Below are 8,740 nucleotides of genomic sequence, written 5' to 3'. Positions count from 1 at the left end.
GAGAGTCCCCTTCCCTTTCCAGGTCTTCTCCTGATTCAGGAGAGATATAACTAAGAGTCTGGCGCCTTTTTAAGTCTGATAAGAAACACTTACCATCTATTCTCTCTGAAGCCTGCTACCTGGAGGCTTCATCTGCATAACAAGAACCTTGGTCTTGGCACACACCTATAATCCCAGCACTTTGGGAGGCCGAGGTGGGCAGATCACGAGGTCAGGAGATCCAGACCATCCTGGCTGACATGGTGAAACCCTGTCTCTACCAAAATACAAAAAATTAGCCAGGTGTGGTGGCGCGCACCTGTAGTTCCAACTACTCGGGAGGGTGAGGCAGGAGAATCGCTTGAATCCAGAGGGTGGAGGTTGCGGTGAACCAAGATTGCGCCACTGCACTCCAGCCTGGGCAACAGAGCGAGACTCTGTCAAAAAAAAAAACAAGTGGTCTCCACAACCCCTTATCTTTTTAAAAAATGTTTATTTTATGTGCAAAAAGCTATCATGGTTTTTTGGTTTTTTTGTTTGTTTGTTTGTGTGTTTTTGACGGAGTCTTGCTCTGTTGCCAGGCTGGAGTGCAGTGGTGCAATCTCAGCTCACTGCAACCCTCCACCTCCCAGGTTCAAGCGATTCTCCTGCCTCAGCCTCCTGAGTAGCTGGGATTACAGGCATATGCCACCACGCCCAGCTAATTTTTGTATTTTTAGTAGAGATGAGGTTTCACCATGTTGGCCAGGATAGTCTCGATCTGCTGACCTCGTGATCTGCCCGCCTCAGCCTCCCAAAGTGCTGGGATTTCAGGCGTGAGCCACCGTGCCCAGCCACTATCATGGTTCTTCACTGGGTAGATGCCTTGGATAATCCTTTCAAGGAAGATCAGTTAGTATAACTTAATGAAACCCATATCTTTCCTGTACTGACGGAAACACTGGCGGCACATATTGAGGGCATATTTCTGGATCAGACCATGCTGGTTTGGGCAGATGTGACAAGAATGAGAACCCTGGCCAAATATTCACTGGTGGCTCCAGTACAGCTGCCGGTGACCCATCTTGCTCTCAGAAGTGCAACGAGGTAAAAGGCCACAACCTCTTATCTTTAAACCAGACATGCCTTTCTGTTGATTCCAGGTCTTTAGATCATAACTTTACTCTTTCAACCAATTTCCAATCAGAAAATCTTGGAATTTATCTATTATCTGGAAGTCCCCTGCCCCGCACCCCAAATTGTTCCACCTTTCCTGACTGAACCAATGTACAGTTTACATGTATTGATTGACATATGCCTGTAACTTCCGTCCCTCTAAAATGTATAAAATTGGCCTCAGGGGCCAGGCCGCAGGGGCTCACACCTGTAATTCCAGCACTTTGGGAGGCCAAGGAGGGCAGATCACTTGAGGTCAGTTTCACTCGAGTCCCTGTGAAGAGACCACCAGGCTTTGTGTGAGCAATAAAGCTTTTAATCACCTGGGTGCAGGCGGGCTGAGTCGGAAAAGAGAGTCAGTGAAGGGAGAGAGGGGTGGGGTCGTTTTATAAGATTTGGGTAGGTAAAGGAAAATTACAGTCAAAGGGGGGTTGTTCTCTGGTGGGCAGGGGTGGGGGTCACAAGGTGCTCAGTGAGGGAGCTTTTGAGCCAGGATGAGCCAGGAAAAGGAATTTCACAAGGTAATGTCATCAGTTAAGGCAGGAACAGGCCATTTTCACTTCTTTTGTGATTCTTCAGTTACTTCAGGCCATCTAGATTTATACGTGCAGGTCACAGGGGATATGATGGCTTAGCTTGGGCTCAGAGGCCTGACAGTCAGGAGTTTGAAATTCCTTCCTTCCTTCCCTCCTTCCCTCCTTCCCTCCTTCCTTCCTTCCTTCCTTCCGTCCCTCTCTGTGGCCCAGGCTGGAATAAACTCGGCTCGCTGCAGACTCCCTGCGTCTGGCTCCCGTGATTCTCCTGCCCTGGCCTGCGGGCCACCTGGGATTGCCGCCGCGCGCCACCACCCCTCCCTGGTTTTTCTCCTTTGGCTGGAGGCGCGGTTTCGCCATGTAGGCCAGGCTGGTCTCCAGCTCCTGACCTCCAGTGCTCTGCCCACCTCGGCCTCCCGAGGTGCTGGGACTGCAGACGGAGGCTCGCTCATTCGGTGCTCGGTGTTGCCCGGGCTGGAGTGCGGTGGCGTGGTCTTGGCTCGCTGCAGCCTCCGCCTCCCAGCTGCCTGCCTTGGCCTCCCAGGGTGCTGGGATTGCAGCCTCTGCCCGGCTGCCACCCCGTCTGGGAGGTGGGGAGCGTCTCTGCCTGGCCGCCCATCGTCTGGGTTATGAGGAGCTCCTCTGCCCGGCCACCCCGTCTGGGAAGTGAGGAGCACCTCTGCCCGGCCGCCCCGTCTGGGAAGTGAGGAGCGCCTCTGCCCGGCCGCCCCGTCTGGGAGGTGAGGAGCGCCTCTGCGCGGCCGCCCCTTCTGGGATGTGAGGAGCGCCTCTGCCCGGCCACCCATCGTCTGGGATGTGAGGAGCGCCTCTGCCCAGCCGCCCCGTCCAGGAAGTGAGGAGCCCCTCTGCCCGTCCGCCACCCCGTCTAGGAAATGAGGAGCATCTCTGCCCGGCCGCCCCGTCTGGGATGTGGGGAGCGCCTCTGCCCAGCCGCCCCGTCTGGGAGGTCTACCACAGAGGCCAGAAGCAATGTGGGGGCTGGATGTGGTGGCTCACGCCTGTAGTCCCAGTACTCTGGGAGGCTGAGGCGGGTTGATCACTTGAGGCTAGGAGCTCGAGACCAGCCTGGCCAACATGGCGAAACATATGAAAAATACAACTGTCAAACCAACCAACAAACCAAGCGACAACAAAACAGGTCTACCCTGAAGTCATACTCTAATTTTTTCTATTTTCCTCCCTTTCTGATCCTTTATCCCACTTTCTTTTTCTTCCTCTTCCTTCTCCTTCTTCTTCGTCAAATAGAGGATTGAGTCATTATCATTGATCCATACAAAGTCCCTCTCTCATTTATTTTCTTTGGCTCCCACCCCCCATTTCTATTCCCCGTCTTCCCATGTGCAACCTTCCTAATATGTTTGATATGCATCTTTTTGTTTGTATGTACTTTTAGAAAATGTTTATTGTTTTGTGTGCAAAAAAAAATAAAATTAAATTTAAAAAGAAAATTATATCACTGAGAAAAATTATAATAGTAAGCAGTGTTAACGCCCTCCACCTGCACCATCTTGTCTTTCCCTTGATTATTTGGGGGCTACTGGGCCAAGCTAACTTTGGAAGACATTTTAGGTTATCATTCAAATGATAATAGGCCTTGCCCTGAAACTCCTCTCCTCCCCAAAGCCTTTTGTAAAGCCAATGGGAGACCATCAGGCTTGGAGGAGGAGAGGAGCTTCAGTCCTAAGATTGGCCTTTTGAGATGTCTTTTCAGGATTTTTGCACGTCAGAGATCCGTGGCTCCACCTGAACCCACCTGAATCCCCCACCAAACCCACCCCTGTAGCCCTGCCCAGAAGCAATTCTGCCTGCAGGAGGCAGAATTTCATCTCCGCCCTAACCAATCAGCAGCAAGCACCTATTACCTGGCCACCCTCATCCCCTTGTGGAGTCCTAATTAGGGAAAGGGAGTCGGGCTGGTGGAACCAAGGGAAAGCAAAAAGAGAAAGCAGATAAGCAACAAGTCTGTCTTTCTTCATGGTCCAGGACACACAGCCCTCCTGCACAAGTAACTCACAATCTTTCCTGCACCCAGCTATCACCAGACACCTGCAAGTTAGCTCACTGCAACCTTGATGTTATCAGTACTACATAAAGCCCTCTTCAACAGACAGCATAAACAGTACCCTATAAAATCTCCAGCGAGTTTGTTTTTTGCAGTCAGTTTCTCTTCCACTGGTAGCCTGTTATCTCTCTGGCAACGTATTTTCCTACTTTGTCTAATAAATCTGGCTTCCTTTATTACAACTGTCTTCACAAATTCTTTTACCCCACACCACCAGCTGTCATTTTCCCATGACATCCCTAACATACAAGCTTTGGACAAGATGATTTGAGTGCTAACTCCATCTCCCATGTGGCATGGCCAGCCTTGTGTCTATTAAACTCTTTCTCTACTACAATGCCATAGTGTTTCTTTATGCAGTAGGCAAGAAGAACCTCTCAGGTGGTTACACATCCTCCTGCCCTCATTTCCAAGCTAGCTGCTGCTGAAGAAGAACTAGAGGCAAAGCTGAGTGCCCTGGTGGAGGGAAGGACAGCTGCTTGCACTCAGAAGCCTGCACTGATACAGAGAGGTCAGCCACCATGGGAGTAGGGATGAGAAATTCTGTCCTGCCAAAGACCCCCCGAATCCAAAGACATAAGGAAAAGCTTGGCTGCCATGAGGAAGGACAGATATGCTGAGAAATTCCATCCCCAAGACCCAGGAGCAAAGAGCTTGCCTGAGACAGAGACTAGCCCTGGAGAAATGGAATACCATGCCTCTGTCAGAGGCAGGTGAACCAGAGCAACTCCATCTTGAATAGGAACTGGGTAAAATGAGGCTGAGACCTACTGGGCACATTCTCAGACGGTTAAGGCATTCTAAGTCACAGGATGAGATAGAAGGTCAGTGCAAGATACAGGTCATAAAGACCTTGCTGATAAAACAGGTTTTGTAGCAGGACAAGCCACAGACAAAACTCCTCAGACACTGAGTTAAAGAAGAAAGGGCTTTATTCAGCCAGGAGCTTCGGCAAGACTCATGTCTCCAACAACCGAGCTCTCTGAGTCAGCAATTCCTGTCCCTTTTAAGGGCTCACAATTCTAAGGGGGTCTGCGTGAGAGGGTCGTGATTGATTGAGCAAGCAGAGGGTATGTGACTGGGGGCTGCATGCACCGGTAATTAGAATGGAACAGAACAGGACAGGGATTTTCACAGTGCTTTTCTATATAATGTCTGTAATCTATAGATAACATAACCGATAAGGTCAGGGGTCGATCTTTAACAACCAGGCCCAGGGTGTGGTGCTGGGCTGTCTGCTTGTGGATTTCATTTCTGCCTCTTAATTTTTCCTTCTTCTTTCTTTGGAGGCAGAAATTGGGCATAAGACAATATGAGGGGTGGTCTCCTCCCTTAGTTTCAGTAAAGAAGCCGGCCAAAACCCACCAAACCAAGATGGTGAAGAGAGTGACCTCTGATCATCCTTACCGCTACACTCCCACCAGCACCATGACAGTTTACAAACGCCATGGCAACGTCAGGAAATTACCCTATATGGTCTAAAAAGAGGAGGCATGAATAATCCACCCCTTGTTTAGCATGTCATCAAGAAATAACCATAAAAATGGTCAACCAGCCACCCTCGGGGCTGCTTTGTCTATGGAGTAGCCACTATTGTATATCTTTATTTTCCCAATAAACTTGCTTTCGCTTTACGGACTCGCCCTGAATTCTTACGCAAAATCCAAGAACCCTCTCTTGAAGGGTCTGGATCGGGACTCCTTTCCTGTAACACCTCTACCATGAGCCTCACACCAAGTAACCCACAAGAGCAGTCTCAAGCTATTGGCAGGGTGGGGAAAGCAAGAACATGGGAAGAGATCTTGCTTTGAAAGCCCCCAACTAAATGGGGGTTTCAGTAGCAGAGCAGCTAGTAACCCTGCTTTAATGGGAAATGAAGGACGTGGCGTTTGCAGTGTCCCTTTCATGGGATGCTTCTTTTGTTAGCAGCAGCGAATCCATACGGGTCTGTAGCAATTCAATTCTTGCCTCCTTGAAGGAAATAATTCCTCTGAGGGGCATAAGGCAGAGTGAGAGACTGAGGCAAGTTTTTGAGCAGGAGTCTGTTTATTAAAAAATTTTAGAACAGGAACAAGGCCAGGCATGGGACAGCTCATGCCTATAATCCCAGCACTTTGGGAGGCCAAGGTGGGCGTATTGCTTGAGGCCAGGAGTTCAAGACCAGGCTGGCCAACATAGCAAAACCCCGTCTCTACTAAAAATACAAAAATTAGCCAGGCGTGGTGGTGGGCGCCTGTAATCCCAACTACTGGGGAGGCTGAGGCAGGAGAATCACTTGAACCCAGGAGGCAGAGGTTGCAGTGAGCTGAGATCACGCCACTGCACTCCAGCCTGGGTGACAGAGCAAGACTCTGTCTCAAAAATAAATAAATTAATTAATTAATATAAATTTTTTTTAAAAAGTTTTAGAGGAAAGAAAGGAAGTAAAGTACACTTGGAAGAGGTCCATGCAGGCAACTTGAGAGATTCAAGTGCACTGTTGAACCCCTGACTTGGGGTTTTATATATTGGCATGGTTCCGGGGCTTTGTGTCTCTTCTCCCTTGATTTTCCCTTGGGGTGGGAACAGTGTGTTTACTGAAGGTGTGCACATGCTCATTTGAGGCGTTTTTCCCCTACCAGCCGAGGGTTCCTGGGAAGACATAGATCAGTTGGCCAAGTGCAGTGGCTCACACCTGTAATCCCAACACTTTGGGAGGCCAAGGCAGGAGGATCGCTTGAGGTCAGGAGTTCAAGACTAGCCTGGCTAACATGGTGAAACCCCCTCTCTACTAAAAGTATAAAAACTAGCTGCGGCCAGGCGTGGTGGCTCACACCTGTAATCCCAACACTTGGGAGGCTGAGGCGGGCAGATCACGAGGTCAAGAGATTGAGACCATCCTGGCCAACATGGTGAAACTCCATCTCTAATACAAATACAAAAAAAAAAAAAAAATTAGCTGGGCATGGTGGCATGCGCATGTAATCCCAGCTACTTGGGAGGCTGAGGCAGGAGAATCACTTGAACTCAGGAGTTGGAGGTTGCAGTGAGCTGAGATCGCTCCACTGCACTCCAGCCTGGGCAACAGAGCAAGACTCCGTCTAAAACAAAACAAAAAAGAAATACCACTTAAGCTCTGCCATGTTGCCTCTTAGTGCACATGCTTGAGCCCCACTCACCCAACTCCTGAGATCTTATCGCGAAGCTGCTGATCACCAGCCTCAGGTGTTTTCTATCTATTGGGAACCCGCCTTTCCCTGGCGCCAGCTACAACCAATTATTATTTCAGAAAGACAGTTTAACAACCACTTGACCACAACCTACTCATCACTTGACATTCCTGGGGAAGGGAACTGGGCATCCTCTCCTACACTGCTCATGTCTGCCTAGATACCTACTCTAACATAACCAGCCACAGCAGGCCCAAGCTACTGGGGAGTGGGGCAAGCAAGAACATGGAAAGACACCCTGCTTTGAGAGCTACCTGGGGGTCTCAGTAGCAGAGCAGCTAGCAAACCTGCTTTAAGGAGAAATGAAGGGAAGCTGGGCATAGTGTTCACAGTGGGCTTTTCACAGGATACTTACGGACCTGGTGGATGGCGTAATGCTAAGGGATCCCTAAAGGTCCCTCACTGGGGAAACTTGCTTATACTGGCAGACGCCCTCGTGGCTTTTGTGTGACCACCACGTCCAGTTTATGCCTGCTGGATGGTCTCTTTGGCTCTGGGAGCCCAATCTTGTGTTCCCCCAGGCGCCCCAGGGAAAACTCAGCCTCAGATTTCCCCTGGTTCTTCAGATGGAAGTCACAAATTCAGGAAAGCACTTTTACCAGAAACAGTTCCTGATCCAATCCCCAAGAGAGGGTTCTTGGATCTTGCGCAAGAAAGAATTTGGAAGGGCCAGGCGCAGTGGCTCACGTCTATAATCCCAGCACTTTGGGAGGCCGAGGTGGGCGGATCACAAGGTCAGGAGATCGAGACCATCCTGGCTAACATGGTGAAACCCCATCTCTACTAAATACAAAAAATTAGCCGGGCATAGTGGCAGGCGTGCCTGTAGTCCCAGCTACTCGGGAGATCGCGCCACTGCACTCCAGCCTGGGTGACAGAGCGAGACTCTGTCTTAAAAAAAAAAAAAAAAATTTTGGAGTGAGTCCACAGAGTGAAGCGAAAGCAAGTTTATTACAGAAGTGAAAAAACAGGAGAATGGCTACTTCATAGAGCAGCCCCAATGGCTGCTGGTTGGCCATTTTTGTTTCGTTTTGTCTTTTATTTTTTGGTCTTCCTTTTTGTTTGTTTGTTTTGTTGGCTGGCTATTTTCTAATGGTTATTTATTGATCGTATGCTAAAGAAGGGGTGGATTATTCATGAGTTTTCCAGACAAGGGGTAGGAATTTCCCAGAACTGAGAATTCCTCCCCCTTTTAGACCATATAGGGTAACTTCTGGGCGTTGCCATGGCATTTGCAAACTGTCACAGCACTGGTAGGAGTGCCATTTAGCAAGCTAATGTGTTATAATTAGCATATTATGAGCAGTGAGGACAGCCACAGGTCACTCTTGTTGCCATCCTGGTTTTGGCGAGTTTTGGCTGGCTTTTATTGAGATGGAGTCGCTCTGTCGCCCAGGCTGGAGTGCAATGGCACAATCTCAGCTCACTGCAGCCTCCACCTCCCGAGTTCAAGTGATTCTCCTGCCTCAGCCTCCTGAGTAGCTGGGATTACAGGGGCCCACCACAACACCCGGCTAATTTTTTCTATTTTTAGTAGAGACGGGGTTTCACTATGTTGGCCAGGCTGGTCTCAAACTCCTGACCTTGTAATTCGCCCGCCTCGGCCTCCCAAAGTGCTGGAATTACAGACGTGAGCCACCGCACCTGGCCATGGCCGACTTTTTTTATTGCATCCCATTTTATCAGTGTCTTTGTAACCTGTATCTTGTGACGTCCTGTCTCATCCTGTGACTAAGAATGCCTAACCTCTTGGAATGCAGCCCAGCAGGTCTCAGCTCATT

At 49.5% G+C, this 8,740-nt stretch overlaps 1 pseudogene; it reads right to left on the bottom strand.

The window, feature by feature from the left end:
- Positions 1 to 871: 871 nt before the first annotated feature.
- Positions 872 to 1,042, bottom strand: LOC116463837 (small ribosomal subunit protein uS14-like; annotated as a pseudogene).
- Positions 1,043 to 8,740: the final 7,698 nt, after the last annotated feature.

Source organism: Hylobates moloch, unplaced genomic scaffold, assembly GCF_009828535.3.
Source record: "Hylobates moloch isolate HMO894 unplaced genomic scaffold, HMol_V3 SCAFFOLD_71, whole genome shotgun sequence".
Taxonomy (NCBI): Eukaryota; Metazoa; Chordata; class Mammalia; order Primates; family Hylobatidae; genus Hylobates; species Hylobates moloch.
The sequence above is the reverse complement of the archived record's forward strand: the minus strand, read 5'-3'. Positions and strand labels throughout refer to the sequence as shown.